Source organism: Piliocolobus tephrosceles, chromosome 18 (assembly GCF_002776525.5).
Source record: "Piliocolobus tephrosceles isolate RC106 chromosome 18, ASM277652v3, whole genome shotgun sequence".
NCBI classification, from domain to species: Eukaryota; Metazoa; Chordata; class Mammalia; order Primates; family Cercopithecidae; genus Piliocolobus; species Piliocolobus tephrosceles.
Window position 1 is genome coordinate 39,876,476 of NC_045451.1, and position 27,905 is coordinate 39,904,380.

Consider the following 27,905-nt stretch of genomic DNA (forward strand, 5'->3'; position numbering starts at 1 on the left):
CCCAAAGTGCTGGGATTACAGGCTTGAGCCACTGCACCCGGCCCATCCCCGCATCTTGTATTCAAGAGCACTGTCTGGAATTATGTCATTTATGTAAATATTTGATTATTATTTTCGTCTTGCCCCTCTCAATATAAGCTCCATGAGTACAGAGGTTTTTTCTTTTCCCACAACCTAGAGCAGGGTTTCATTTAGCATAAATACACAATCACTAGTTGTTGAATAAATGAACTGAATAATAAACGAATTTGCCCATGCCTGTGCTTACACACATGGTCTTCTTTTATTTTTACATTAAACCCAAGATGTGGGTTCCATTATAACCCCAACTTTCAAGTGAATAAACTGAACCATAGGGGTTAAATAACTTGTTCCAGCTAGAAACTGGTTCATCTGGGATATAAACCCACTATCTAGTTTCATAATTACAATAGGAAAACACAGAGAAAGACTGTGGAGATTAATAGAATAAAGGCCTGATGGGAAGCAGAACTTGAATTCCTTCTGACCACAGAGGAGTGGCCATAGGAAGTGACCACAGAGAAGTCACTCTCTGTCTCTGGGTAACGAAGGTGGTAGATGAAATCAATAATTTTCACTTTGGACAGGCTCACTCAGAAGCCCAATGTGTGCAACCGATAAGAGTATCATGGCTTTATCAGCCCTTACAGAGGCTCTCAGAAGCACAGTGAGAAAAACGCTACCCACAATCATCCCCAGATTGTGCTCAGTATGAGCAGGGCTCTAGGGAAGAAGGAAAGCATGGGCTCTGGGCTCAGTAATGGATGTCTAGCTCACAGGAAGGAGTCTTCCCATGGGAGCAATAGTCATCTGAGCAGAGTGAAATGCAGCACAGTAGTGAGGGTATAATCTCACACACCACCACCCATTTTTCTGGCTCTGGGGAGGAGCAGATATGACAGCAACTACAGCCTCCTACCTGTGGGGACAGAGATTGAAACACGAGATGAGCAACAGGCTTCACAGATGAGCAAAAATGCTCCATGCTTTAGGTCCTATGATCTTCAATGGCAGTATCTAGAAAAGGGAATTAATATTCATGCCATTCCTCATTTCCTTTAACTTAAAATACAGTTCTGATGTGTCAATACGTATGTGTGTGTACATGCATGCACACACTTGCAATGCAATCCCTAAAACAGCTTCATCACAGACTAAATGAAATAAGTTCCTCTTAACTACTAAAGACATTGTTTTACTCATCATTTCCACTTGTTTCTCCTCAAATACTTCCATCCATTTAAGGATAAGTTTGCTGTTTCAGTCACTCTGTCCAGGTGCCCAGACCTCAGTGAAATTCAAGATGAATTCCAGAAGCATATTAAATATTTCTTAACATGTGCACACCAGAGGTCATTGGTTTGTTGCAACTTTCTTTTTTTAATATTAAAATGATCACAGAGTGAAGCAACTATAAAAATAATCCCTGGAGAGCAGCAGTGTAACACTGCTTGAGCAGAAGACTTGGATGACCTTGGAAGCTATGCTTTTCTCATCTCTAAAAATAGAAAGGATGACTATAGGATATCCAAAATTGCCTCTAGCTTTATGTCAGGTTAATTGCATATTTGAAAAGTTAAAATTCAAAGACTTAGCTCATGATGACCACAGAAGAATGGAGGCCGAGAAAACTCCCCTGATTCAGGATCAGGGGCCAAGAAGGACCAATGTTTGAAGAGAAAGCTGCTCTGTTTCCTACATCCCTATCAAAAGATGTCAATTCTACCACATTCCACTGAATGAATGCTTGATTACTCTCAAAGGTCACCATATATGGTCTTGAACAACTTTTAGAGTACGGACCTCTTTTTAAATGGTGTGAATGCCATGGACAAAAATGCAACCTGTGCCTAGGATCACAAAATTATATACCCAATTCTAGAGGGTTTGAGGCCTCCTGAACCTCATCCATGGAGGACCAAGAAGAGGTTTCCAGTGTACGGGTTTAAGCACTTTCAGAATAATAGGATGATTTGGGGGAAATGGAAAAAATATATAACGTCAACTTGTAAAAATTATCCAAAGTTATAGAATTTAATTCTTAATATAGAGTATGATTAAAAATAGCTTACTTATATAATTTACAAATGATACACATACTGAGGCCCACAAATTTTTTCAATTTTTTGAGATATTGCATTATCAACACAGTTTGAAGAACTGTCCTATAGGATCAGAAGTAAAGAAACCCCAATCCTGAACTACAAAACCCAAGATTGCTCTCATAGTTAGGTAGATCTGTGATTTGAAGTCTTGCTAGTCATATAACCTATTTGTAGTCCTACTATGGTATCTAAATATCTCTTCACACATTTTTCAGTTGTTTTATACTGAAATTATACACACACACACACACACACACACACACACACACACACACTGGGAGAGTGAAACCATTCAACCTTAACAACTATTAATACTCAATTACGAGTATGTATATTGTTTCTCTAGTCAGCAGGATTCTTGGAGAACAGAACATATAAAAGTAATGTTTCATAGATATTGTGGGAAGAACAGTACAGCCCGGAGAATGTACAGAGTCACCAGGGGATCCAACTTTGGTCCAAACGATAGCAGCAAACTCTGTGTGCTACAAGATAGCAGATGAGAACTAAGTATCAGCAAGTAGGATAAAGGGGGGTTAAGAGTGAAAGGAGAGGTAAACAAGACAGAAGTCAGAGGTCATTACAAACACTTCTTCCTGACTCCCAGTCTGCTCATCTGGCCATATTTTCGAGCACCATCTGATGTTTCCATGCCTACCACCGTATAACTTAGACTCACGGTTTTATTCTCTTTAGGTAATTGACTTGAGGGAGCTAACTCCTGGAATATCTTAAAGTGTTTCTTAACTGGAGGTGATTTTGCCCTCAAGGGAAATTTTGCAATGTCTGGGGACACTTGGTTGGCACAACTTGGAGGGTGTGTTACTGGCATCTAATGGGTAGAAGTCAGGCATGCTGGTAACATCTTGCAATGCACAGAACAGTTCTCGTGACAAGGATTTCCTGGTCCAAAACATTGATACCTCCAAGGTTGAGAAACCCTGTCTTAAAGGTGACAGGTAATGCCACTAAGACTGGCCCACGGCAGGAGGTAACATCAGAAATGTGTGTGTTCACTCAATGATTCCCATTTACTGTTCTAGCCCAGAAACCTCAATCCTATGAACAGCCAATCTGCCCCCAGTGGAGTCTGAAATCTCACTGATTCATCACCAGCTATCCGTCTCACAATAGGGAGGAAATTTAAGACCAGCTCTATCAAAGGAAACATAAATCTGCCCTTTCCATCAGCCTTAAAGAAACAGAATTTAATGATCTCAGCTGGGGCCTAATGAGGCAGTGTCCACATCAAAAAGCTGCTCTGTGTTTGACATGTTTGACAGCATGTTAGGGGAAAATAGGGGGAAAAATATACATTGGAAGACTAATTGAGCACCGCAGCTGAGCAATCCATGGAAGTCTTGTCCTCTAGCTAAAGGTTGTTATGCTTCGGTGGAGCCAGAGACAGACCCTGACATGAGAATGTCACTCTTCTGCGTGGAAAAATACGACTTTAAACATAACAAAAGCTGGGAGTATCTGAGAGGCATGATGGTAGTTGCAATAAGTTCTGTTAAAGAGAACCATTCAGCTGCAGCTAACAGGCTGACTTTGATGTAAGGTACACCTGCTATCAAAAGCTACCGGGACTTCATGTTCTCCTTTGGGACTGGGAAAGTAAGGTTGTGGTATGCGGGGACACCATCACAGAGGGGACCAGGCCAGTCCCATGAGACAAGGTCATTATGCAACATTTCTGGGATGATCAGGGGCTCCGAGTTCAGACTCTGTCTCCACTGATGTGGCTGCTCCAGGTGACAACAGAGAAAGACACCAAGAGAATACAAGGGAATATCAACCACCAGCAGAGCAGGTAGGAGAAATATGACTCTGAAACAGCCTCAGGTAATGCACACCAGCTCTGGGCCACACGAAAATAACTGAGGTTATGAACTAATCAGAAGTGTAACAAGCATTTCCATGCATTGATCAAGTCAGACCTGAATGTGAAAATTAATCTGCCAGCTGCCTGATGCCTTGTTAATTAACATCTATCTCTCGGTCTCGGTTATCTTATCTTAAAAATGGAGATACTGGGCCAGGTGCAGTGGCTCATAACTGTAATTCCAGCACTTTGGGAGGCTGAGACAGGAGGACCACTCAAGGCCAGGAGTTCAAGACCAGCTTAGGCAACATAGCAAAACACCAGCTCTTAAAAAAAAAAGTCAAGGTGGGGTGGTGGTAGTAAGGAGTGATATTAACAGCCCTCACAGAGTTACTGTAAGTTTAACTAAAATTGTTCATGTAAATTACTTCACTGAAATCATCTATAAATCTAGCATACCGTATACTCTTTTTATGGAAAATTTGTGAACACATGATTGAAATCAGTAAGATTATAAGCAGGACTTAAGTAATAGCCCAAGTGTATGAGGAAAGAACTTTCTGACACCATCATCCCATCTAAAGTTTGCTATGACACTTGGAACACTTTATTTGTGAAATGACTCTCTCAGTTTAAAGCATGCAAGGTCATCCTTAAAATGTGAGCTTCTACAAAGAAGTTGACCTTTCTTTATCTACTAAAATCTGTAAAAGTTGTTTTAGTGAATTAAGAAATTTAAGAAATTGTGAAAAAATATGAAATGTTGGAAATATCAGATTTGCAATCTAGACCTTAAGTGGAACTGACTGTATAACCTTGGTCAAATAACTTCACCTGAGTTGTTGCAACCTTATCTGTAGTTAAATGCAATTCTAACCAGTCCTCCAATTCTTAAAGGCATCATAAGAATCAGAAGGGATATTGGAGGCATATACATATCGAGAACTTCAAAGTGCTCCATAAACAAATAGCAGCTTTCTTAATACTATTATCCAACAAGTTACACCCACATATTTGCATGACACAGAGTGAGCACTAATAATAAACTTTTCTTTGAATGTAAACAAAGATAGAAAAAGACAAATTAATTAATTGCCAGCATCAGGATTCACAGGATGAATAACATGAAACAGCATTATTCAGAAGCATCTTCTAGAAATGAGGGAGGGAGGGAGGGAGGGAGGAAGGAAGGAGAAAAGAAAAGAAAAGAAAAGAAAAGAAAAGAGAAAAGAGAAGAAAAGAAAAAAGACCATGAAGCAGGACTTTCCAGAGGCACATGTCAAGTTTTGATAGCAACCATTGAGCCTGGGAAGTTATATTCCCACCCCATTTATTCCTTATCTTCCTGAATTGGCTATCACAAACCTACAGAAGGAGTTCAAATGATCATCCTTTATATTTATTGGTTTGTTTTCTATATTTCTTTTCTTTTTTTTTTTTTTTTTTTTTTAGATAGGGTCTCACCCTGTTGCCCAGGCTGGAGTGCAGGGGTGCAATCTCCAGTCACTGCAACCTCTGCCTCCAGGGTTCAAGGGATTCCCCTGCCTCAGCCTCCTGAGTAGCTGGGACCACAGGTGTGCGCCACCATGCCCGGCTAATTTTTTGTATTTTAGTAGAGACGGGGTTTCGCCGTATTAGCCAGGATGATCTCGATCTCCTGACCTTGTGATCCGCCCACCTTGGCCTCCCAAAGTGCTGGGATTACAGGCGTGAGCCACCGCACCCAGCCATGTTTCCTATATTTCTTAATTACACATTATTATTAACATCTGGAAACTGGATTTGGCGGAAAGTTACTGAGTCAGACTTAAAAAAAGATAATGCTTGGATTGGTAGTGTTGGGTGCCAGCTCTGAAGTGAACTAAGATTCAATATGTCTCTGCTAATTGAAGCTGAAGCAGGGCAGTGGTCAGGAACCCTAGCACTAAGTAGGACTGCTGTGAACTCCACTCCATAGCAGTGGCATTGGTATTAGAACCCTGGCACTCAGATCAAGTTCAGTCCCTGGAAGTCTAGAATTCCACATAGAAGCTTGGCTACAGGGAGGGAGACAAAAAACTAGTATTTACTAAGTATTGCCTTCTCGCCATCTGGTGAGCCAGTTTCTATGCCATCATCACATTAGAATACAATAAAATGTTTATCATGCACATTTTGCAAATGAAAAAACTAGGTGCTTGAAGAGAATCTGGAAGCCTAGGTAGAAAGTGGTAAAGTCCATGCTCTTTCACATATATTTCCTAGTACCTTGCACGTAGTAAATGCTTAATTAGTACTAATTTGTTGGGGAAACATTGAATTCAATTTTACTAATGATATTGCCAAATAGAAACATGCCCCCTCGTATTCTCATTTTCCCCAATAAGACTGAGTTCTGCACCTTCTCCTTTCGCATCTTCGACAGCATGACGGCCACATGGTAGAAGTGTAATAAGTACATTTAATTTTTAATAAAACTTAATTGAAAACTTTGATATCCCTATTTAATACATATATGTCAGAAAACTGTTTTCTTCTGAAACCTCCCAAATACATAAGACAAAATTAATACCTTTTTTAAATGTATGTATCTTCACATTAGGTGGTCCTTTCTTTTATGTATGAAAAACATATTTTATTTTACCTTTAAAATACTTCCCTGGCAATTCCCATCACTTCTCATACCTCTTCTCCCAGACTATTGTTTTCCATCTAGTAGTTCTAAGGCTGGCTGACTCATTCTACATGTGAAATTAAACACATACAGACTTTCTCTTCAGGTTCCTTTGGTAATAAGCTTCTGCGATACTCTACCTTCCTAAACCACCTACCTACCTACCTAGACACACACACACACACACACACACACACCCCTGCAGTTCATTCACACTGTTCAGAGACTAGAAGGCACAGACAGTGGGCAGTGAAAGGTCTAACTGTTGGCATTGCTGCTGACCCTCCAATCTTGAACTTAGAAGCAGATCACAGCAATGCCAACAGAGAACACTTGCCTTTCTTAACTGGAAATGCAGGAACATTTGTGTAAAACATGCCTAATAATCCTGAACTCAAAAAATCACAGGACTGCATGGTTTTGTTTTTAACCTAGATTCTCTTTTATAACTGATGTCACACTGCTGTTTTGTACACTAATATGCAGGATAAAAGAAAATGCTTGCTACCCAGGAGATATGGATCAGCACAGAAAGCTCCATGGACTTATTGAACTTTGCTTTTAATCACGTTAAATGGGAGGGAGTGACATAGCTCATCACAGAAGACCAGCTTTTTCTTTCCATTTCTTTAAATATATGTGAATGTACTACAACCTACAGTAATGTACATTCACACTTCTGCATGCAACATATTTCACATCCATTTTAATGAACCCCACTGGGCATTCACATTCTTTTGTTAAGCTGGAATTGGACTAGAATGAGGGATTCCCTAGACATCAATCTATAAATTGAATACCTACTGATGGCCAAGCTGAACTGCTTGCTAGCCTCTGAATATAGCTCCTTCCTCTTGTACGTGCTGTTTCTTAAAACTCCATTTCACAGCTTAGCCTGGTTATATGTAAGGCATTTTTCATTTCAGGCCTTCTTTTCTTCTAGAAGCCCTCCCTGGCCCATTTTGTACACCACACATTTTCCCTCCCGTATGTGTCACTTACGACATTTGTTTAATTCTACTTAACACGTCTCCTCTCCATCTTCATCCTTACACTTTCTATATACCATACTCCCCCACTCTCAACTCTTCTTGCCCCCTACACACACACACATACAGACACACACACACACACCCCTGAGCTACCAGGGTACATGGACCAGCAGCATTCATATTTCTTTCTTCTTCTTTTTTTTTTTTTTGAGATAGAGTCTCCCTCTGTCACCCAAGTTGGAGTTTCAGCACATGATTGCGGCTCACTATAGCTTCCACCTCCCAGGTTCAAGCAATTCTCGTGCCTCAGCCTCCAAAGTAGCTGGGACTACAGGCATGTGCCATCACGTCTGCCTAATTTTTGTATTTTTAGAAGAGACGGGGTTTCATCAAGCATTAATCATTTTATCTTTAGCGTGTAATATACTGCCTAGCTAATAGTAAGTGCTTCCCAAACTGAAAAAGTAATAATTTTCTGTTTATGCCTCTCTATGAGTGAGTAGATGTACTCTACATAAGATAGAAAAATTATTCCAGCCAAAATTTACCATATTTAGGGGCCCAATTTGGAGAAGAAATAGTAAATTTGGGAAAATCTTATATTGGATTTGGAGGAGCTAAGAATAATGAATAAAATAGCTTTTTTAAAAAGTGAAAGAGTTACAGAGCCATAGACTCTTTTGCTTCTGTTGTGAAACAGTGCCAAGAGCACATGAAAATTTGTACTATAGAGAGTGACTGCTTCATGGGCTGGACCAAGAATAAAATCCTGTGATTATTAATTATATGGATTTCCATTGTCATGAATGTGCTATAACCAGATCAGCAAATTTTCACCAAGGCTTATGCTCTGAAATAAAGACAAAGTTTTGTTATAGAAAACTTTTGTGAGAATGGCCTTTACTTTTACAGAATTTTAAAAGGAAAGATGATGTATTGCTCTCTCCTGCACCAACCCTCATTGGATTCATGAAGGTGAATAAGGCAGCTTTCTATTCCAAGCTCTTACTCAGCCAATAAATTCTTGCTCATCCATTCTCTCAGCTGAGTCCCATAAGTGGAACAAGTGCTGTTTGGTGAGCAGAAAAGCTCTATGACATACGAGAGGGAGCTAGAAGTACGTAACTATGGCATTGTCTATGGCTTTGGCTTTCTGCAATCGGATACCCTAGTTTTTACCTCGAAAAGATGAAAGATGAGAAAAACAAATGACTCAGACACTCAAGCAAAGGAGAAAGTCTACTTAAACACCTCTGAGTGTGTATCTATGCACAAAGAAAGAACTGACATTAATCAGAACTGGCATTCCTGCTGATGATAAGAGCACTGAAACAAACCTCCCTTCAAAACACCGTCCTAATCTGCTCATTGTAACTCATGTCTACAATTCTTTTTTGAGGAAGAATAGAGTCTTTCCTTTCATTAGAGATGAAGTTTTCAGTGGGAAATTACTCTGGGATAAAAAGGAAATCAGAAATCTAAATTTATAATAAAATATGAGAACAGAAGCGGGGTAGGACTACAGGAGAATACCGCCTGGCTGGACTGAGGGCTCGCTATTGAATGAGGAAAAAATAAATACAGAGAGAAGATTGGGAATGAAGTCAAGATTTAGTGGGAACTGTAAAACTCTTTCACCCTGATTTTCTCCATCCTTAAGCAACTGTTCTCTAGCAAAGAAAATGCCTACTGAAACATTGTGGAGCTCGTCAAACTACACATCCATCTCTAAAATTGGCTGCTGCTTCACAATGTTAACTATTAGTGTGGACATGTGGTCACAACTCATGTTTCATACTGAAAGTAGATCATGAATTTATTTTTATTACTCGAATGTTGTGGGTTTAGTTGTATTTCCCAAAAGAACATACTACAATGCTAACCCCAGAAAACTGTGAATGTGATTTTTTTCTGAAAATAGGGTCTTTGCAGATACAACGAGGCTAAGATAAGGTCATATTGGATTAGGGTGGAGCCTAAATTCAATGACAAGTGTTCTTAAAGGCAGAGGTTCTTACAGGGATTCTTAGGGTGTCTTTCTTTATAAATAGAGGGACACAGTCACGCAGGGAAGAAAGCCACGTGAGAAAAGAGGCAGAGATTTGGGTGAAGCAGCTGCAAGTCAGGGAAAGCCAAGGATTTTCAGGAGCCACCAGAAGCTAGGGAGAGGCAAGAAAGGATATTTTCTTTAAGTCTTTAAGGGATCAGGGACCTCGTGACACCTTGATTTGGGACTTGAGAAAATAAGTATTCTTTGTTAAAGTGAACTAAAGTAAAGTCCTGAGAAGGACTCCTCACTTCTGTATTTGAGTCCTTGTGGATGAACTGCAACCTAGCTTAACAGGCAGGAAAAAACTGAAAACCTAACTTAACAGTATGCACCTGTAACAATAGGTGAGTCTTGGCCAATCCCGGCTGCCATACTTCAACCATTCCTATACTGCTGAGCTTTCAAACTGTGTTCAAGTAAGACAGATGCTAACTTGTAACCAATCTAGCTGTTCTGTACCTGGCTTTCTATTTCTGTACGTCATCTCCCCCTCCCCCCACTTTTTTTTTTTTTTTTTTTTTTTTGGTCTATAAATCTTCTTCCACCACATGGCTGTGCTGGAGTCTCTGTGAATCTGCTGTGATTCTGCGGCTGCCCTATTCATGAATCATTCATTGCTCAGTTAAACTCCTTTAAATTTAATTTGGTTGAAGTTTTTCTTTCATCATGTTTTGGTTTGTGTAATTCAGTGGCGCTTACTTGGGTAGGTAAGAGGCTATAGGTTCATGAAAGAAAACCACGGTTCAAGGGAAAAGCAGTGCTGAAATATTCTTTCCCTCTTACACTTATTTCATAGCCTGTTTCATTTTGGCTGGTGGTCCAACAATGTCACTTTCCTCTTAGACTCTAAATCAAAAATATTTCAAGAGTTAGGCTAATCTAACACTGTTAAAAACTCCAAAAGCTTTAAGAAAGAAAGTTAGGCAAGAAACAGAAAAGCCAAATATTGCAAGCAAAGTCAGTTACATGGGGTGGGCCTTCCAGGTCCTCTGGCCTCCAGTGTAGCAGCATCTTTATGTTAGAAAGCTTGAAGTACCCACCGCCCAGCCTCAGTTCCCGGAATCTGAGTGCACTGTCAGTCCTGCTAGCCCTGCTACAAAACACATCACAGAGGCAGAGACCTCTGAAAGAGTGAAAAATGCTCAGAGCCCCCAAAAGTTTCCAGACAAACAGAAAGGTTTTCTTGTAATAAAACAAAACAAAACAAAAAAAACTAAAATGCACATTCATCTACTTAATATTCTTCGGAGAATCCTAATGCTATAAATACACTATTTACACCTAGATGTGTGCTTAGGTACATAGTTGTGTTAATATGCGGAAGGGTAGCTCATCTTGCTTGTTAAATCTCCCCCTGCATTTTACAGCTTTACAAATGTCAGGCCATTAGGCCATAATTCTCCTGTTGAGGACCTCATTACCTATAAAGTATTCATATCTGCCACATAAAAGATGCAGGTGAGACGCAGATTCAGCAATTAACCCATACATCTTTATCCGTCTGGCTGGTCTTGCCTGTTTTTTTAAACAAGAATTATGTTTTCTCAAGCCTTTAACAAAGTACCTCTGTTTCCTTTTATGTTTAATTTGCAGGATGAAACTGCCAATCACAAGATTCATTTTATCTGGTTCAGGAGGAACACCTTACTAAAAATAATAACAATAATTAGGATAATCCAGGTAAAATTCCAAAATTGTAGGAAATGTTTGCAACAGTTACAGGAGCAGGAGGTTTCCAAGTTCCTTGACTTCTCCCAGGCAAAATTGCAAAGTAGGGGAGGATTACTCTCAACTTCCCTAGGCTCCTCCCTCTTCTGCTGTACCCGCCCCTGACACAATCAGGCCACCTGGAGGTTCAAGCCTTGCCACACAGTTCCACCCCTCAGGGCAATACCCTTAGCTCAGGGTCTTTTTATTACCTCAGTCCTTCTTTGAGGGAATCTGCTATTATTTCAGAAATCAGTAACAAATATACCCAAGGTGTTAATAACTAAAATCCTTGGTTGTTGAGGTAAAGATTAATATTGGTTCCAGATCTGTGTCAGACATTCTATTGCACATACATTAGCTCTTTTAATCCTTATCATTACTCCAGAAAGTAGCAAATGCCTCCCTTGTATTTCAAACGTGGAAACTGGGACTCAGAGAAACTAAACAACTAGCCCAAGGTTCCTCAGTGCTCTAGGGGACCTCAAAGCTAAGGCTCATTCCACCAAACATTTCCACCCCTTCCTCAAAGGAGCCCTCAGCATTGCTCCTCCAGCTCAGCAGAGAGAATGAAAGCCTTTTGTGTGGCAGCCTAGCAACTATTTCCTGATTATTTTCTCTTCAGAAGTAAGATGCTAACCTGGAATAAATGACCCTGATAAGTGAAATATTTTTCTTGCCATATATGGGCCTCGCTGTTCCCTGGTAGTATACACACAGAGAATAACAAATCAAATCCTTATTTGTTTCTACTCTGGGGGTGATGGGAAAAGGATGCTGCCTTCCTGGGATTGTATAAATGTATAACTCTATTCAATTTACATTTCTAAAGGGAATCAGCCAAGCACACTTCTGTTTTCAGCCTGAATGTGAACAGGTTAGTTCCCAAGAGAACACTTACAAGAATCTTAGAAACAACCCCTAAAGAAATTAGAATGTAAGTGCCATTTTTATGACAACTCTCAAGTCCCCATGATAAAATCTACAATGTCTCATATCTATTAAGGCAGTTTATTACCAGCCAGTTTCACTTACCTAGGTTCTTTAGATTTTTGAAGGACAACTTTCAGTCACTTTGCCAAAAATATTTTGTCTGAAGCAAAGACTCTTTTTTCCCCACTCTGAGGACTGTGGTTACTTAGGAAAGTAATTCACCTGAACTTGAAATGTACTGAAAATAACCTTGCTCAATTTTACAAATCCTTTAAAAAGTTACTAAACATTCACTATAAGTCATGTAGCAGAGCAAGTGATCACTACAGATGTTCCATGTACTGAAATAAAATAATAGTCATGCCTTCAAATGTGTATAGTATTTTCAAAGCATTACTATTAATAATAGTAGCAGCCATATATTGAGTCCTGAACATTTTTAAGTGGTTACTTCATTTAATCATTACAGCTACTTTGATAAGTTATTGTCATTAGCTGCACCTTAGAACTGATGGAATTGGTCACACAGCTCATTCTCATAGACAAGCCCAGATTTTGAACCTAGTTCATCTTATTCCTAAATCCATGCTCTTCACCCTGGCCATGTGCAACCTTCTCACTTAAAAGACATCATTCCGTCTGTTTCTTAGGATAAGCTAGTAAGAGTCATGTGAGGACAAATGATTGTCCCCATCTAACAGATAATTGCTCTATGATGGTGATTCATGAGAGAAGAAAGACAAATGTCTGGGGCTCCTCACTCCAAGCCTGAGTTTTCTTCCCCAGAATGAACCAGCTACCTGAAATGTGGCTTGGGCTAGGCTGTGCTCCTCAAGCTCACTCTACAACCTGCCGCCAGTAAAACTCAGGCCAGAAACATTATGAGTTCTGCAGCTCAACATATTGAACACTTTACAGCTTTGAGTTATGAGATACAAAAGGGTGAACAAACAAGACCACATTTAATCACCCACACAGAAGGACATCATCTACACAATGGAGCCTAAAGGTAATGGGGTATTGGTAAATTGGCTTTCCAAGAAAAGAAGCCCTGATGTGTAGGGTTTACCAATTCCCATTGTGTAAATACTCCCAGCATAGCTAACTTTAGGCTACCAAGGTGAGGTTACTAGACATGGAAAAAGAAAGAGGTATGTACAAGTAGTTCTTGTAAACCAATGGAAACTGGCCCTGCACTCTACCGCCAAGGCCGTTAGAAATCATCAGGAATTCTGAACCTTTCTCCTGAAAAAGCATCTTGTTGAGTTGGCCATCTCCATTATCTTCACAAATGTAAATGTTCTGGGAAGGATGCAGCAGAGTTCCTATAATATTAGATTTAAGGCCAGTGGTCTCCCTGGTGCTAGTTTCTTACAAACAAATGAACAAGGTTGGAGGAAAACAGCACCAATAATGAGTAGGAGACATGGGACAGGTATATTTTACTTGTCAGTAAATGAGTGATCAGACTCAAGAAGGAGACCCCAGGCATACAGGCAAAAAAAGACAGACAGACTTAAGAATGAAAGAAAACGTCCTTTTAAAAAGGGAAAATGCCTAATCGCAAGCAACCAGAACAAGATCTTGGCCCGTGCAGTAAGCCTGGGAGTCAAAGCTTCACCAGAGTCACGTTTCAAGTTGGCAGACTGTTTGAGGAAATCGAGCCAGGACACCTGGGGATTTGTTATCTTGTAGATCAGCCAGGCAGCTTAAATTTTCTTTTTTAAAAAGTACTCTCTTACATTTCCCAGGCTGGCTAGGCCTTCTTGCAGGCATGAGAGCCCCTGACAGAGGCCAAGTGACAACTTCATCATCCCAAAAAGTACAGAAGATTCCCATAAAACAATCACCAGGGACATTCTTTATAATCATGCAACTCCTTTCTAATTTCCTATCCCTCATCTGGTCCTGACGTTTTCCTCTCATGTAGCTTCTCCATGTCACCCCCATGCCATGACCACCTCTAGGTGCACAGCAAGTGCACAGTGGATACAGGCTCATCCTATGAACTCTGCCACGTGCAGTTGTTTGGCCAGAAGGGCCAAAATCGAGGGGATCACACTGTGTCTCAGCAGCTCTTTGTTACTCTAATAGAAACTGTCACACATGTCTGTGTGAAAAGACCACCAAACAGGCTTTGATGAGCAACGAAGCTCTTTATTTCACCTGGGTGCAGGCGGACTGAGTCCAAAAAGAGAGTCGGCAAAGGGTGGTGGCATTATCTTTAGTTCTTATAGGTTTGGGATAGGCATACAAAGTACATTCTTAAGGGCGGGGAAGAATATTACAAAGTACCTTCTCAAGGAGAGAGAAGAATATTACAAAGTACCTTCTTAAGGGCAGGGGGAGAATATATGTATCAGTTAGGGTGGGGCAGGAACAAATCACAACGGTGGAATGTCATCAGTTAAGGCTATTTTCACTTCTTTTGTGGATCTTCAATTGCTTCAGGCCATTTGGATGTATATGTGCAGGTCACAGGGGATATGATGGCTTAGCTTGGGCTCAGAGGACTGACAGAAACTCTAGGCAAATGACTATGATTTGATGAGAGAAGATAGAGAAAAAGGAGAGGCCACAAGAGAAGAGAGTAAATGACTCAGTTTGCTTTTTTTCTTACATGTCTGACATGCAGCCTTTCCACCCTCTGGAGAACCCAAGACCCCATTCATTTGTCAGTCCTCCTTCCCTAATAGCCTGGGCCTCTCCTTCCTAGAAGTTACTATTTCCAAAGGAGGGCCTAATACCATCACCTCCAGAGCAGATGGTCACTAATTGCCACAAGTAAACAAACATAGACTACAACGGATACATCTTGTAGCTTTGAATATAATTAATTTTCGAGAACACCAGGGGTACCCATCCCCAATTAGTGGAGCATGTGAAGCTGGGAGCAGAACTGAGGGAGCCATGCCAGGCAGGCCACGCAGGGGGCCAGACTCCCATCCTGCAGGCCTCAGACCCAATAGGAAAAATTCAGGAAGCCACTTAACCTTGCTGCCTTTGTTTTCTCATCTGTAAAACAGTGGGTAATAAAATCTTCCAGCTTCCTCGCTGGGTTTTATGTGAGTGAACTAATTAATGATTGTATAAAGTCTAATACAATGCAACATGTAATTGAAAAGTTTAATCATCGAGGTAATAGTCCAATAATAGTAGGTTGCAAAGTAGTGACAAATAGTGCTTTTAAAATGCAGCTATTACCATTTTGATATTTTCTCTCTGATCTGCATTTTCAAATTAGAAGCGTATATAATTTCAGTTTTATTTCCATTTTTATAATATTGTTTAATTCCTACAAAGCTGCTTCCTCTATTGTTTTCACTGTGATGTTTCAGGCAAGCAGAGAATCGCTGTAGATTCCAGTAATAACTAGATGTTCTAATTAAAAGTTCTTATGCCCAGGAGCCCCAATGCCAAATTAGTTGGTCAAGAATCTGCCTACCTCTTACACGCTGGAGAACTAACTCTTTTCATTTTCCAAATTAGATAAAAAGAAACCTTCACAGTCATAATTTCTTAGCCCTTTGACCTTGTTGCTATTCCTGTAAGTTCATGTTTTGCCTTTCCCAACTTCTACACCTTTGCGCAAGCTGTTTCCCCCACCTAAAATGCCCTATTGCCTCCTTCATAGAAATGTTTCTTTCTAGAGAATTCCTACTCCTTTTGCAAAAAAGTAAGCTAAGCCTCCTTCTGTGACACTTTCCCTGACACCTCTAAGAAAACCTAGGATTCTCTTATCTCTGCAATCCTTTTTACACCTACAGGTCCCTCCATTTTTGAAATTTTCACAGTGTATTGTTTTGGGTTGTTAACTATTTGTTCCCTCAGTAGTTGCTAAGCAATTTAAGAACCAGAACTGTCTCTTTTAAATTGCACCTCTTCCTTTCCCAGTACCATGAAGGGCAAAATGTAAGTGTTCAGTAAATTTTTTGGTAGTGATCAGTAAAGTATACATTTATTAAGTGCATTATTAATTGTGGTCCTATGTCATTATATATTTTCTCATTTAGTAACTATTCTGTCATGTGTGCATCTGAAAAAAATGTGGTTTTAAGAAATATCCTCACATTTGACACAGTTAAGGACTGCCTCATACTCAAAATTAATAGCTTTACAAAAAAAGTTTTCTGTGAATTGGTGCCTGCCTAGTTTTCTAACCTCAAAACCTATCACTGCCCTTAAGACAACACCTACTGCAATTGCACCAGACTCCCTGTAGCTTCCTGAATCATTCCCGCCGCATCATGCCTGTGCCCGGGAGCCTCTGATTCTGGAATGGCCTTTCCACTCTGCTTGATAAACTCCTACTCATCCTTCAATTTGGTTATCATCTCCTGTCTGTGGATGCCCTTGACACTTTATGCCCCACCTTACAAATGGGTGCTTTTATTCTTTATACTTCCTGGGGTCTTTACAAACCACCGCCTCACTTATCTCAATATCCTAAGTGCATATGTATACACCTCCTCCCCTTCAAGCTGGGAGCTCCTTTCAGATAAGGACAGTGTTTGATTCTGACTTGAAAGAGCAGATCTTATTGCAAAGCTTGACACATAGTTAAAGCTCAATTAGTAGTTGTCAAATGAATGAATGAATTGGTAATAGCTCTCCCTATTATGCAGGCTGACTGAAGGAGATGAAAATTACAGTTCTTGTTGTTGACTCTTTAACTGCAAGACATCAAATTTTGTATTTCTCTTAGTTTATTGTGAGATATATTGAAATAAATATCGAACATATTTTTACTAAATTTACATTACATTATTTTCCTAGGACAAAAATATGTCTGTGTACCACTCTTCCTTTATTTATTACGTCCCCAAACATTCCCCTATACAGTCTCACATTACCCTCTGTCTGCCCATGTTTTAGACTCATTCCCCAGACTGTCTTAAGAGTTATTTCTTGCCTGCACAACTCCATCCTACAAGAGGAAATTTCCCAGCCATACATGAAAGCTGTCTATCTTATTTGTGGCTGAGAGAGCTTGAAGGAGAGTAAGTGATTGTGAGTATTCAAGAGTAAACTTAGTACATGTTAAAGTTTACAGAATCCTAAAGATTGAGAAGAGATTAATGGCTTGGATAAGAGTTAAAAATCTACTACTTTACCATACTTTTCTAATCCCTACAATTTGGAGGAAAATCATTTTTGCACCAAGAGCTACAGACTAATAACTTTTTCTATTTATTTTACTGAAGCATTTTATATGCAGCTCAGAAATGACTGCTCGTTAAAACTAAGTGCAAGCATTGATGATAAAATATTCTAGAATTTTTACATAGAAAACCAGAAACGGAAAGCATTCCTTTACATATGGTAAAGAAAAATGTGCAATCTTCATTTTCAAGGCTGAAGAGCATTTGAAACATATATATTTACATATATACATAAACATATATACAGATACATTACACATATTTATTTTTGAATCAAGATGTCTATTACCATCATCATCATCTCATCATTATTATCATTATCATTATCATCAACTAGCACTTACTGAGCACCATTTATTAATTGTTCACTGGACTAAATGACATTTCCCTTGCCAGAGACTGATAGAATTGAATAAAGATTTGCAAATGAAGGGCCAAGGGGCACTTCTTGAATAAATATCTAAGGTGTTGTTATCACCATAATCTAGAGACTCTCAGCCAAATATCCACAGGGAAAATTAGAGTCAAACTCCTTTGATATCTTGTAAAAGATAAAAATCCTTGCTATATCACTGAAAAAAAACACAACCTATCACTTATTAATAAACACCTCAGAAGATCATCTAAGAGGGTCAAGCCATAGACTTCTTCTGCCTTGTAGCACTTCTCATGTCTATGTTAAATAGGCTGTGGAACCCTCATTTTCTAAGGAATACCATTTTCTCCCTGATGGTAAAAACACTTACACTGGATCCACTGAGACACGCCTGAAGCAGTTCACAGAGGCTGAGCTGATTGTGCTATTGTATACTTTGGTGGCTGGTTCTTTTAGGAGAGAAAACTCATAATCACTTCACAATAGTTTTACCCCATGGGATTTTTATCTAACTTATTTCCAGATCAAGGGAATTTTCTTAAGCTAGACTGCAGAACCTTGTAGTGGAGAAGAGAACCACTGCTTACAGTTATTTTCCTTGTTTTTTGTTTTTGTTTTTTGAAACAAAGTAACTTTTAGAAGATAAATTGTAAAGTTAAACACAGTCCTTTTTCAACCCTGATTTGCTTGTTCCATATTCTCTTCCTACTGAGCTAATTCTTTCTTTTTCTCCTTTATCGTTCTTCCTACCTCCATACTTCTCAAATAATGCTCTTAGTGAAGATGCTCATATCACTCAATTACAGCTTTCTGTGAATTTAGCTCACAGTTATCTCTGTAAAAGGATTGTTTAAGTCTCCTTTTAAACATCATCCTGGCATGCTTAGAATTCTGCTAAAAATATTTCATACAGCAGTGAATGAATAAGAACAAACTCTTTTGCAATCAAAATTAGGTTTCTGACTTTTCTACCTAATTTAGTTCTGCTTAGAGCAAGTAGCAATTTTTTGGCCAGGGATGGTGGTTCATGCCTGTAATCTCAGCACTTTGGGAGGCTGAGGCAGGAAGATCATCTGAGGTCAGGAGTCCGAGACCAGTCTGGCCAACATGGCAAAACCCCATCTCTACTAAAAATACAAAAATTAGCCAGGTGTGGTGGAGCATGCCTGTCATTCTAGCTATTTGGGTGGCTGAGGCAGGAGAATCACTTGAACCTGGGAGGTGGGGGTTGCTGTGAGTCGAGATCATGCCACTGCACTCCAGCCTGGGCGACAGAGTGAGACTCCGTCTCAAAACAACAACAACAACAACAACAACAACAACAAAGTGTCTTTATCACTACTAGTCACCTGGAGTACATTAGTCATGCTGTTCTCTTCTTCCTACCCTTTTGTAAGGAAGTCATTCCACCTGTTGCAGAAACAGGCTAACCTATGCTCAACCCTCCTGCTTACAGGGTGTGGATGGTCTTGAACTCTAATTCTTCCAAATAAGGTTGTGTTGGTGGCTGTTCATGAGACTAAAACACAAGCATGCTGAAATGTTCCAGATGCCTTGTATCCAATATTTTATTTGTAACCTGCATAAGAGATGTAAATAAAACTGACTTTTATCTTGATTCAGTCACTCCTCAGTTAATCACAAATGCACAGTTTAACATGAAATTCAATTTATACTTCTGACTTATCACTGCACAGTGTTAGATTATGTTAAAGAAATTTGATTCAGTCTTAACAAGTGCCTCAATGCGTGTTTTTTAAAAAAATTAGTGGTTTCTCTCATAAAACTTTAAACAAAAACTGAAGCATATAAAGTTATGGGATATATTTAATTATGTGGTTCTTGAAACAGGCTATGAATATTGTTCCCCATGGAAACATTCATAAATATTAGATATTTGAAGTTTTAGTGGAATAAGTGTGTGGCTACCCTTGCTGAGTACTTATATAAAAAGAATATTGATTTGGATTATGAAACCAGTAACTTAAAATCATAAGAGTGTTGGCATTGGAAGGAAGGAGACCTTAGAGATACTGCTGCTAGTATATTAGAACCTGTCTGAAGCATTCTTTCAATAAATTTGAAGAAATTCCACATCAGTCCTATGGGCACTTAAGTTAATGGAATAAAGATTCTTATTTTTTGGTACAACATTTAATTTTTCTAGGGGTAATATTTTTGGCTAGTCATTGGCATCAAGACTTTAATTTGCAATTCTTTAAGCACAGACTCATTATTACACATTACACATATGATAATAATGTGAATTACAGCCTTCAGAAATGATGTTTACATCATTGCACCTTTTTTTCTCACTGCTATTCCTATTCCTTCATCAACAAGTATTTATTAAGCACCTACTGTGTACCAGCCATTATTTTGTTATGAACTTTGTAGGCAAGAGTTCCATTTGCAGAGCTTACACTTTTTCAAGGGAGCCATATTACTATAAGCAAACAAAAAAATGAATGAATGAAGAATAAGGAAGAAAATAAGACAGTGGAATGTGATAGAAAATGTATGGCACATTTATAGACAGTCTTTTGAGAGCATGAAAGACAACAAAAAATACCCATGCAAAGCTATGAAAGAAGATTATGGCAGATGGAGAGATCAACCAGTACAATGGCTCTGAGAATAATGTGTGTAGGAAGCAGAAAGAGGATAGGCATTTGTGAGTGAGTCAGTCCTCCTCTTCCCAGGGTTTCTTTCACCTTTTCCCACTGTACTGCATCTGTTCAGGCCTATTCCCTTGGACTTTGCTCTATTCTCATCAATCTTATGGTCTTCCTGCTTTCAAGCTCTATTCATTCCTTATTGATACTCACAATGTCTTTCTGTATCAGAGTTCTATTTCCCTTGTCCTGAACAAAGACTGCTTGTAGAGTAAACCAAAACCCTCAGGCTTATCTCCGGTAGCCTCCATCATCTGACTCCAACTCCTAATGCTTCCACTCATATGTCCTCTACTGCAAATGTACAGTGCTATTTCTCACCCTAATGTGTTTGTTCAGATCTTTCTCAAACAGCCACCTTGCATATCTCCTTCCTAATTCTGTTTATATGTTCAAATCCTGCCTATACTTTAAACTATAGACTCAAGACACTAAGATCTAACACTAAACTTTACCTTAAAATCTTCACTGTTTATTATAGCCTGAAATATCTCCATTTCCTTTCAAAGTCTATGGCAATTCCTATCTGTATAATTTATTTGTTCATTAATTACGTTCTGCTTTGTAATACCTTTTCTTTCAACAATTAATATTATTTACTTTTGATCCTTATGTATCTGTTTCCATGGTTGTTTTTGCTGTCTCCAACTAATTGTGACTATTTTGAGAGAAAAACCATGTTTCATGTTCCTTCCATTATCTTAGCCAAGCCCAATGCTAGGGACATTATTGGTGCTCAATAACTGCTTATGATTTAAGTTCAACTGAACATTACTCTGTCTGACTGAATACATGGAGGAATGATTTTAATGCACTTGCCTCTAATCTGGCAGTTCCTTTCTTCCACGCTCATATAAAAGGAATGAGTTGTTATGGTACATACTATACTAAAATAGAAAGTCTCTTGAATTCTTGCTCCAAGACCTTTTCCCAGCAATATTTGTGAAATGTACATTAGCTCTCAACTCTATTGACTCAGAAACAGATAATCTCAGGAGGTAACACAACACAGGCAAATTAATGATTTGTGAGTGATGAATGGAATGGCACTGAAATAGATGAGAGACCCCAAGGAAAGCTGTCTAGCCAACATGGAATAGGAGTAGCAAAGAAACAAATCCATTTAAATAAGTGCCATACCTCCTATAAAATCCTACGAAACCCAGAACAACCAACACTGCAAACTACTCGCTGATGCCAGTCTTGCTGAGGCTATAATTTTCCTAAAAAAAGAAAAGAAAGAAAATTTTATGCACTAAAGGATAATATGTGGAATCTTTTATTTTTGACTATGGATATAATTTAGTGTAATCACTTATTTTAAAATGAGGAAATTGCACCCAGACTGGGAGAATCACTTGCAGAGATGACCCTGGTATGGAGACACTGCTCCCTATATCATTGCCGCCTACAGGAGAGAGGGGCTATTTCTAGTGCAAAGTGGCAGTTGCAGGGACTGGTTTCAATTGTCAGCCTCTTTGCTGTAACCGGAATTTTCTCATGAGCGCCCTCTCTCCAGGTCATGAATAACACTTTAGAGGCCTGAATCCGCTCACTCCCACTTCCTCCTTGGCCAGTGGAAGGACTAAGTTGAGGAATCAGCAGGCTGTCTCAACCTGCCACCCCATATTCCCACATACTCCCAGCACCCTTGTTCACATCCTGCCTTTTCTCTCAACTCCACATTGCTTGGTTCTTTCTCTTTGTTTTTTGTTTTTTGAGATGGAATCTTGCTCTGTCACCCAGGCTGGAGTGTAGTGGCATGATCTTGGCTCACTGCAACCTCTGTCTTCCAGGTTCAAGTGATTCTCCTGTCTTAGCCTCCTGAGTAACTGGGATTACACACACCCACCACCATGCCCAGCTAATTATTATTATTATTTTTTTTTGTAGAGGCAGGGTTTCACCATGTTGACCAGGCTGGTCTTGAACTCCTGACCTCAGGTGGTCCTCCTGCCTCAGCCTTCGCCTTCCAAAGTGCTGGAATTACAGGGATGAGCTACCATACCTGGCTGGCTCTTCCTCTTTCCAGAGATACTCATCGTTATCTCTTTTTAACCACAAGCATTTCCCTGAAGGCACCTGGATCTTCTCTTCCATTGTAAACCTCTTTATCTTCAACTGCTTCCTGAATTGTTTTGTCCCTTCCAGGCCTTAAAAGATACCTGGAAGTGCCTGAAGGATAAAAATTGTAATAAAAGCGTCTCAAATGAACGTTTCTTTTTCTCCTTCATTTTCCTTGCCTCTAGGTCAAAGAAGTGGTCATCATTCTCATTACCCTCTCTCTAGTGATTTTTCCAGGATATTTCTATTTAGACCTTAGTAAGAAAAATAGCAAAGAAAAATAACTCTTGCAGCTCCTTTTACCTAATCATATAATTTGAATACCTCCTCATCATTAATATCTATCATACGCCTGGTCATTCATCCTTCTTCTTTGCTTCCTTTAGCTTAGAGCATACCACCCTTTGGCCCAGCTCCATTTCTGTCTTCACCCTAGGTGCCCTCAGTACCCCTTGTTTTAAGCCACTGAACAACTGGTAACTTCCTCTCTGTGTTTTTATCACCAATGCCTCCCCCACCCTATTTCTGCCATCCACTCTCTGCCCTCACCCTAAACATTGCTACTACCCAGTGTTATTTTACTTCTGAAACATTTCATTTAAATTCAGTTCTCAAATAACTTAATTGCCCAACAATAGGAAATGGCTAAATTATTGTCATTGCATAATACAGGATATCATGCAATTATTTATACGAATGAGGTAGATAAAAATATACTGATATGAAAGTTTACTAAAACATATTGTTAAATGAAAAAAGTCAATTAACAATGTACCTTAATGGACTTTTATCAGAATATTACAATCCATTTTTGTGCAAATAAAACATTTACAGCTGTGTGTATGTATAAATGTGTAGAAATTTTCCAAAAGGATAAACTGCTGAGAGTGATTTCTTTGGGAAAAAGGTTAATAATGAGGACAATAAGGAGACATTTTAATGTTTCATCCTTTGTAGTTCTGTATGTCCTGAATTGCTTTCAATAAGAATGTATGTATACATTATTTGTAGAAATTTTAAATGCGTATATATGAAAAAAACTCTTTACCACAATATTTATCTTTCTTATACTCTGTTACTCTCTTTACCTATATCTTGACATTATTGAGAATTTCTGGGATTTGACATCTTTTTTTTATTGCCTCATGTCTTTCTTTCTTTGGCTCTCTTAGCTACCATTTCCTGATCACTGCAACGGTCTTACCATAATTTTAAAATTTTTGCCCCAGTTTTCCTTTATTACATCTACCCAGTATTATTCCACCTCAAGGTAGAGTCAACTGTCCACTTTATCTATATTCAAGTTTGTACCACCACATTTCTCTGGTTTTCTTCCTACATAGACGCCTCCTCTAAATCCATTACAGGTTATGTTTCTCTACGTCTGCCTATAATGTTAGGGTTTCTCAGGGTTTTGCATGAAGACCTCTCCTTTCCTCATTCTTCATGCTCTTCATAGTAGATTTAATTTACTTTTGAAGCTTTTAAAAAACCCTAAAAACTAAAGCTTAGTAATAATTCCTAGTCTTCATCTCATGCCTTTCTACTTTGTTCCAAACGCGTATGTCAAGGTGACAATTCGTGATTCTCATGAGTACTTCAAACTCGGTATGTTCAAGATCACATCCTTCTTTCTTTACTTGGATACTTGTTATCACTATCTCAACGAATGACCCCATCATGCCACAACCTGTGTTTTAGATATGAATTATTATTATTCTCTGGTCTTTATATTCATTCATTCACCTAGTCTACTAATTCTACCCCCTAAATAACTATCAAAATTCTTGTTTCAAGCCATCATCATCACCTGCCTAGATTTTGCAATGGCCTCTTGTCTAGTCTTTCTAATTTCTGCTTGTTTCCCTCTAGTTCATTTCTCATAAAGCCTAACTGAACTTCCTGAGATGCAAATCTGATCATGTCACTTCTCTGATGAAAATGATTTAATGATTGCCCCAACAAAAACAAGTTCAAATTCTTTATAGGACTAACAATAACCTTCACAAGGTACTACTGGCTATCTCTTCAGTTCATGTTATTCGATTCACTCTTTACCATCCGTGATGAATCCATAATGAGCTCCTTCAAAATCTTGTGTTTTCTTTTCTACCTCCATGGCTTTACCGACTCTGGTCTTCTCCCTGGTCTGCTCTTCCACCACTCTGCAATGAACAAATTTCTATGCTCCATTCTAATATCAATTTAGAGGCAATTTCTCCTTCTGGATCCCAGAGGACATTTATATATTATTTTACCATGATTTTTGTCACTCTCTATTTTCACTGATTTATTTGCCTGATTCCTCTACTGAAGTACGAGCAAATCCCTGGAGAGTCCGGACAAGGTAATTTATTATAATATACATGGTTTGATACATGGTGGGAATATGGTATCATGCAAATATCAATGACTCCGGAAGATATTGCTGCAACTGCATTCTCTACCTTAATCTCAATGCCCATGACTTATACTGTCTACTGAACTTTCCCACCTTAGTAATGTAAGTTTATGTAACTTCATGTGATAAGATTTTCACACATCTAAAATACATACTCTTTATGACCCATTCGTTTTGAATAACCTGCTCTGCCTCCCAAAATCCATTTTTTTGGTGAATTTCACCAACATCCCCCCACGCCACCCTTCTCATGGACCCCTCAGCCTTCATCTTGTTCTTCTCAGGTCCAGGTTGGTCTATTTTTTTTCTATTGAGAATTTCAGTAATGCATCCTTTTTTCTTCTCTCTGTATTTTCTTAGTTATCATTGCAACTTTGCACAGCTCTCTTGGAGAATATAAACATAATCTCCTTTAATAACTAAATTTGTATAATTTTCTTCTGGCTATTGGTACTAAATTCAATTACAATATTCATTAAGAAGATCACTTTTTAAGATAATGATAGATATTTTGAGTTACAATCCTCTTGGTTTGCACTGGGAAAAGGCTCTTATTCTGATGTTCTCAAATAGACCATTTTTCTTATTTCTCGTGATGTGATTAAATAAAGATTTATCAACATCAGTCAATTAATGTAACTGGACAAGGAGTAAGAATAGATCCCTATCACATAATACCATTGTCTACAGGGGTTAGCAGTCAATTGACCAGGGCAACAACCCCTAAAACCCAATTAGTAGAGTAACTCCTATAGAATTGTTCCAACGAGAATGTAGTTGTTTCCTTCCACTCTGCTAATTAGTGACCCTGTATTTGATAATTTTAGAATACAAATTTTCTTGAAAAAAATTTATGTGTTCTGAATATTGGAAAAAAAGACATTGTTTTCAAGCTCCTCACTGAATCTCTTCTTTAAAATATAAAATGTTCTGGAGACAGTGTTGATTAGGATGCCAAGATTCTTAATTTTTTTCCTAATTGTTGCTAAATCTCTGTGTGATTTTGGGACTGCTCCTTCTGACACTTACTTTTTTGTTTCTTCTTTAAAATGAGAGGTTTGTATAAACTAAACATATCTTTAATGTCTTATTTTATTTAGCATTTGTATTTAGTATCCCCCACTCATTTTCATTACTGGCTCTACAAATATACTGAGAGTTAACTTTGACAAACTTCAGTCAAGTCAACCAAGTAATTAATCAATCAGGGGCTGGCACCTTGACTTAGTGCACTGTAATTAGAGTCAAATTGTTAAGAAGCACCAGTATTTAAATAATATTCAAAAATAGTTTAGTATGAACATGAAAGAAAGGATTCATTATTGTCATCAAAAGCATATTCACACCTCAAGTAAATGTTTTCATTTTCAGAATGAAAATGAAAGTGCACAGAATAGTATTCAATCCTTAGTCTCACATTGGGCAGTAATCAGATACATTTGTTATTAGTATTTTATGCACTAGTATTGTGAGAATAAAAGTTTTGCTTTATAAATTACTGTCCTATCTGTCATATCACTAGCTGACCTATATTTTTACAAAACCATCGTCAATCATTACAGAAGAATTATGAGAAGATTACAAAACAGGATATGGCCAAACATGGTACTAGCTTTTTAAAAATGAAGGAAGTAAACTAATGTTTATTGAACATATACTATGGATCAAACCTTTTACATGTATTATCTCAGTTAAATATAAGTCTTCAAAGAAGCACAACTTTATAGAAGAAATGAAAGATAGAATGGTTTGAAACAGAGGTTATGACTTGTACAAGTGGAAGATATAAGATTTAACACAAGTTCTGCCTAAATTGCAAAGCCATGTATTCTTTAAAAGCACAAAACTGATAGTAAAGTAAAAGTAAATGATAGTAAATTGAAAAGAGGCCTATAGGCCTAGGAGGTTCTATATTCTATTGAACAGAGAGTTTAATATTAATTTCTGTCAAATTTTCAAAAAATATTATTTTATGACATTTACGTCATTTTTAATGTGTCTATTGCAATGGCACAACTGATACATTTATTATATCTTGATGTCAGAAAAACAAGCCCCTCATGACATATTTTTTGACAAGTTGAAAATTTATGGACTTAATTATGGCATAAACAGATAGATAATATCTGATTAAACAATTATACACCCTAAAATGTTAATTGATGGATGTGTCATATAGTAGTTTATAAATCTGATTCAATAAGTGCACACATGCACACACAAACATACACTTACTATGGGAATGTGATCTGAATGCTCAGGATGTAGGGTATCAACTGTTCCTGTTTTCCTGGAAATGGAGAGCATTTCTAGAACAAGGTGTTTTCAGTTCTAAAATGGGAAAAATATTTTCCATTTTTATAGACAAACAGGAACAAGTTGGTCACCCGATACAGTTTGAATTTGTGTTTCTGCCCATATCGCATGTTGAATTGTAATTCTCAATATTGGAGGAGGGGACTCGTGGGAGGTGATTGCATCATGAGGGCAGACATCCTCCTTGCTGTTCTCATGATAGTGAGTGAGTTCTCACAAGAATTTGTTGCTTCAAAGTGTGTGGCACCGCTCCCCTCTCTCTCTTTCTCCTTCTCTGGCCATGTAAGACATGCTTACTTCCCCTTCACCTTCTGCCATGATAGTAAGTTTCCTGAGGCCTCCCAAGCTGTGCTTCCCGCACAGCCTGCAGAACTGTGAGTCAATTAAACCTCTTTTCTTTATAAATTACTCAGTCTCAGTTATTTACAGCAATGTGAGAACAGATCAATACAGAAAATTCGTACTAGAAAGTGGGGTATTGCTGTAAAAATAACTGTAAATGTGAAAGCAACTTTAGACCTGGGCAAAGGACAGAGGTTCAAACAGTTTGGAGGGCTCAGAAGAAGACAGGAATGTGAGGGAAAGTTTGGAACTTCCCAGAGACTTATTAAATTGTTTTGACCAA

At 38.5% G+C, this 27,905-nt stretch overlaps 1 long non-coding RNA gene across 3 annotated transcripts in view; it reads right to left on the reverse strand.

The window, feature by feature from the left end:
* LOC111539591 overlaps positions 1 to 27,905 on the reverse strand; it is a 329,705-nt gene that overhangs the window by 46,392 nt on the left and 255,408 nt on the right. The window contains exons 4-7 of one of the 3 annotated variants that reach the window (XR_002730727.1): positions 22,508 to 22,674; positions 21,640 to 21,722; positions 14,616 to 14,811; positions 14,429 to 14,581 (exon numbers count right to left, since the gene is read on the reverse strand). This is a non-coding gene — a long non-coding RNA (uncharacterized LOC111539591). Of the gene's footprint in view, positions 1 to 14,428; positions 14,582 to 14,615; positions 14,812 to 16,978; positions 19,404 to 21,639; positions 21,723 to 22,507; positions 22,675 to 27,905 lie in introns of those variants that run through there. The other 2 variants (XR_002730728.1, XR_002730729.1) reach the window with 2 other exon arrangements.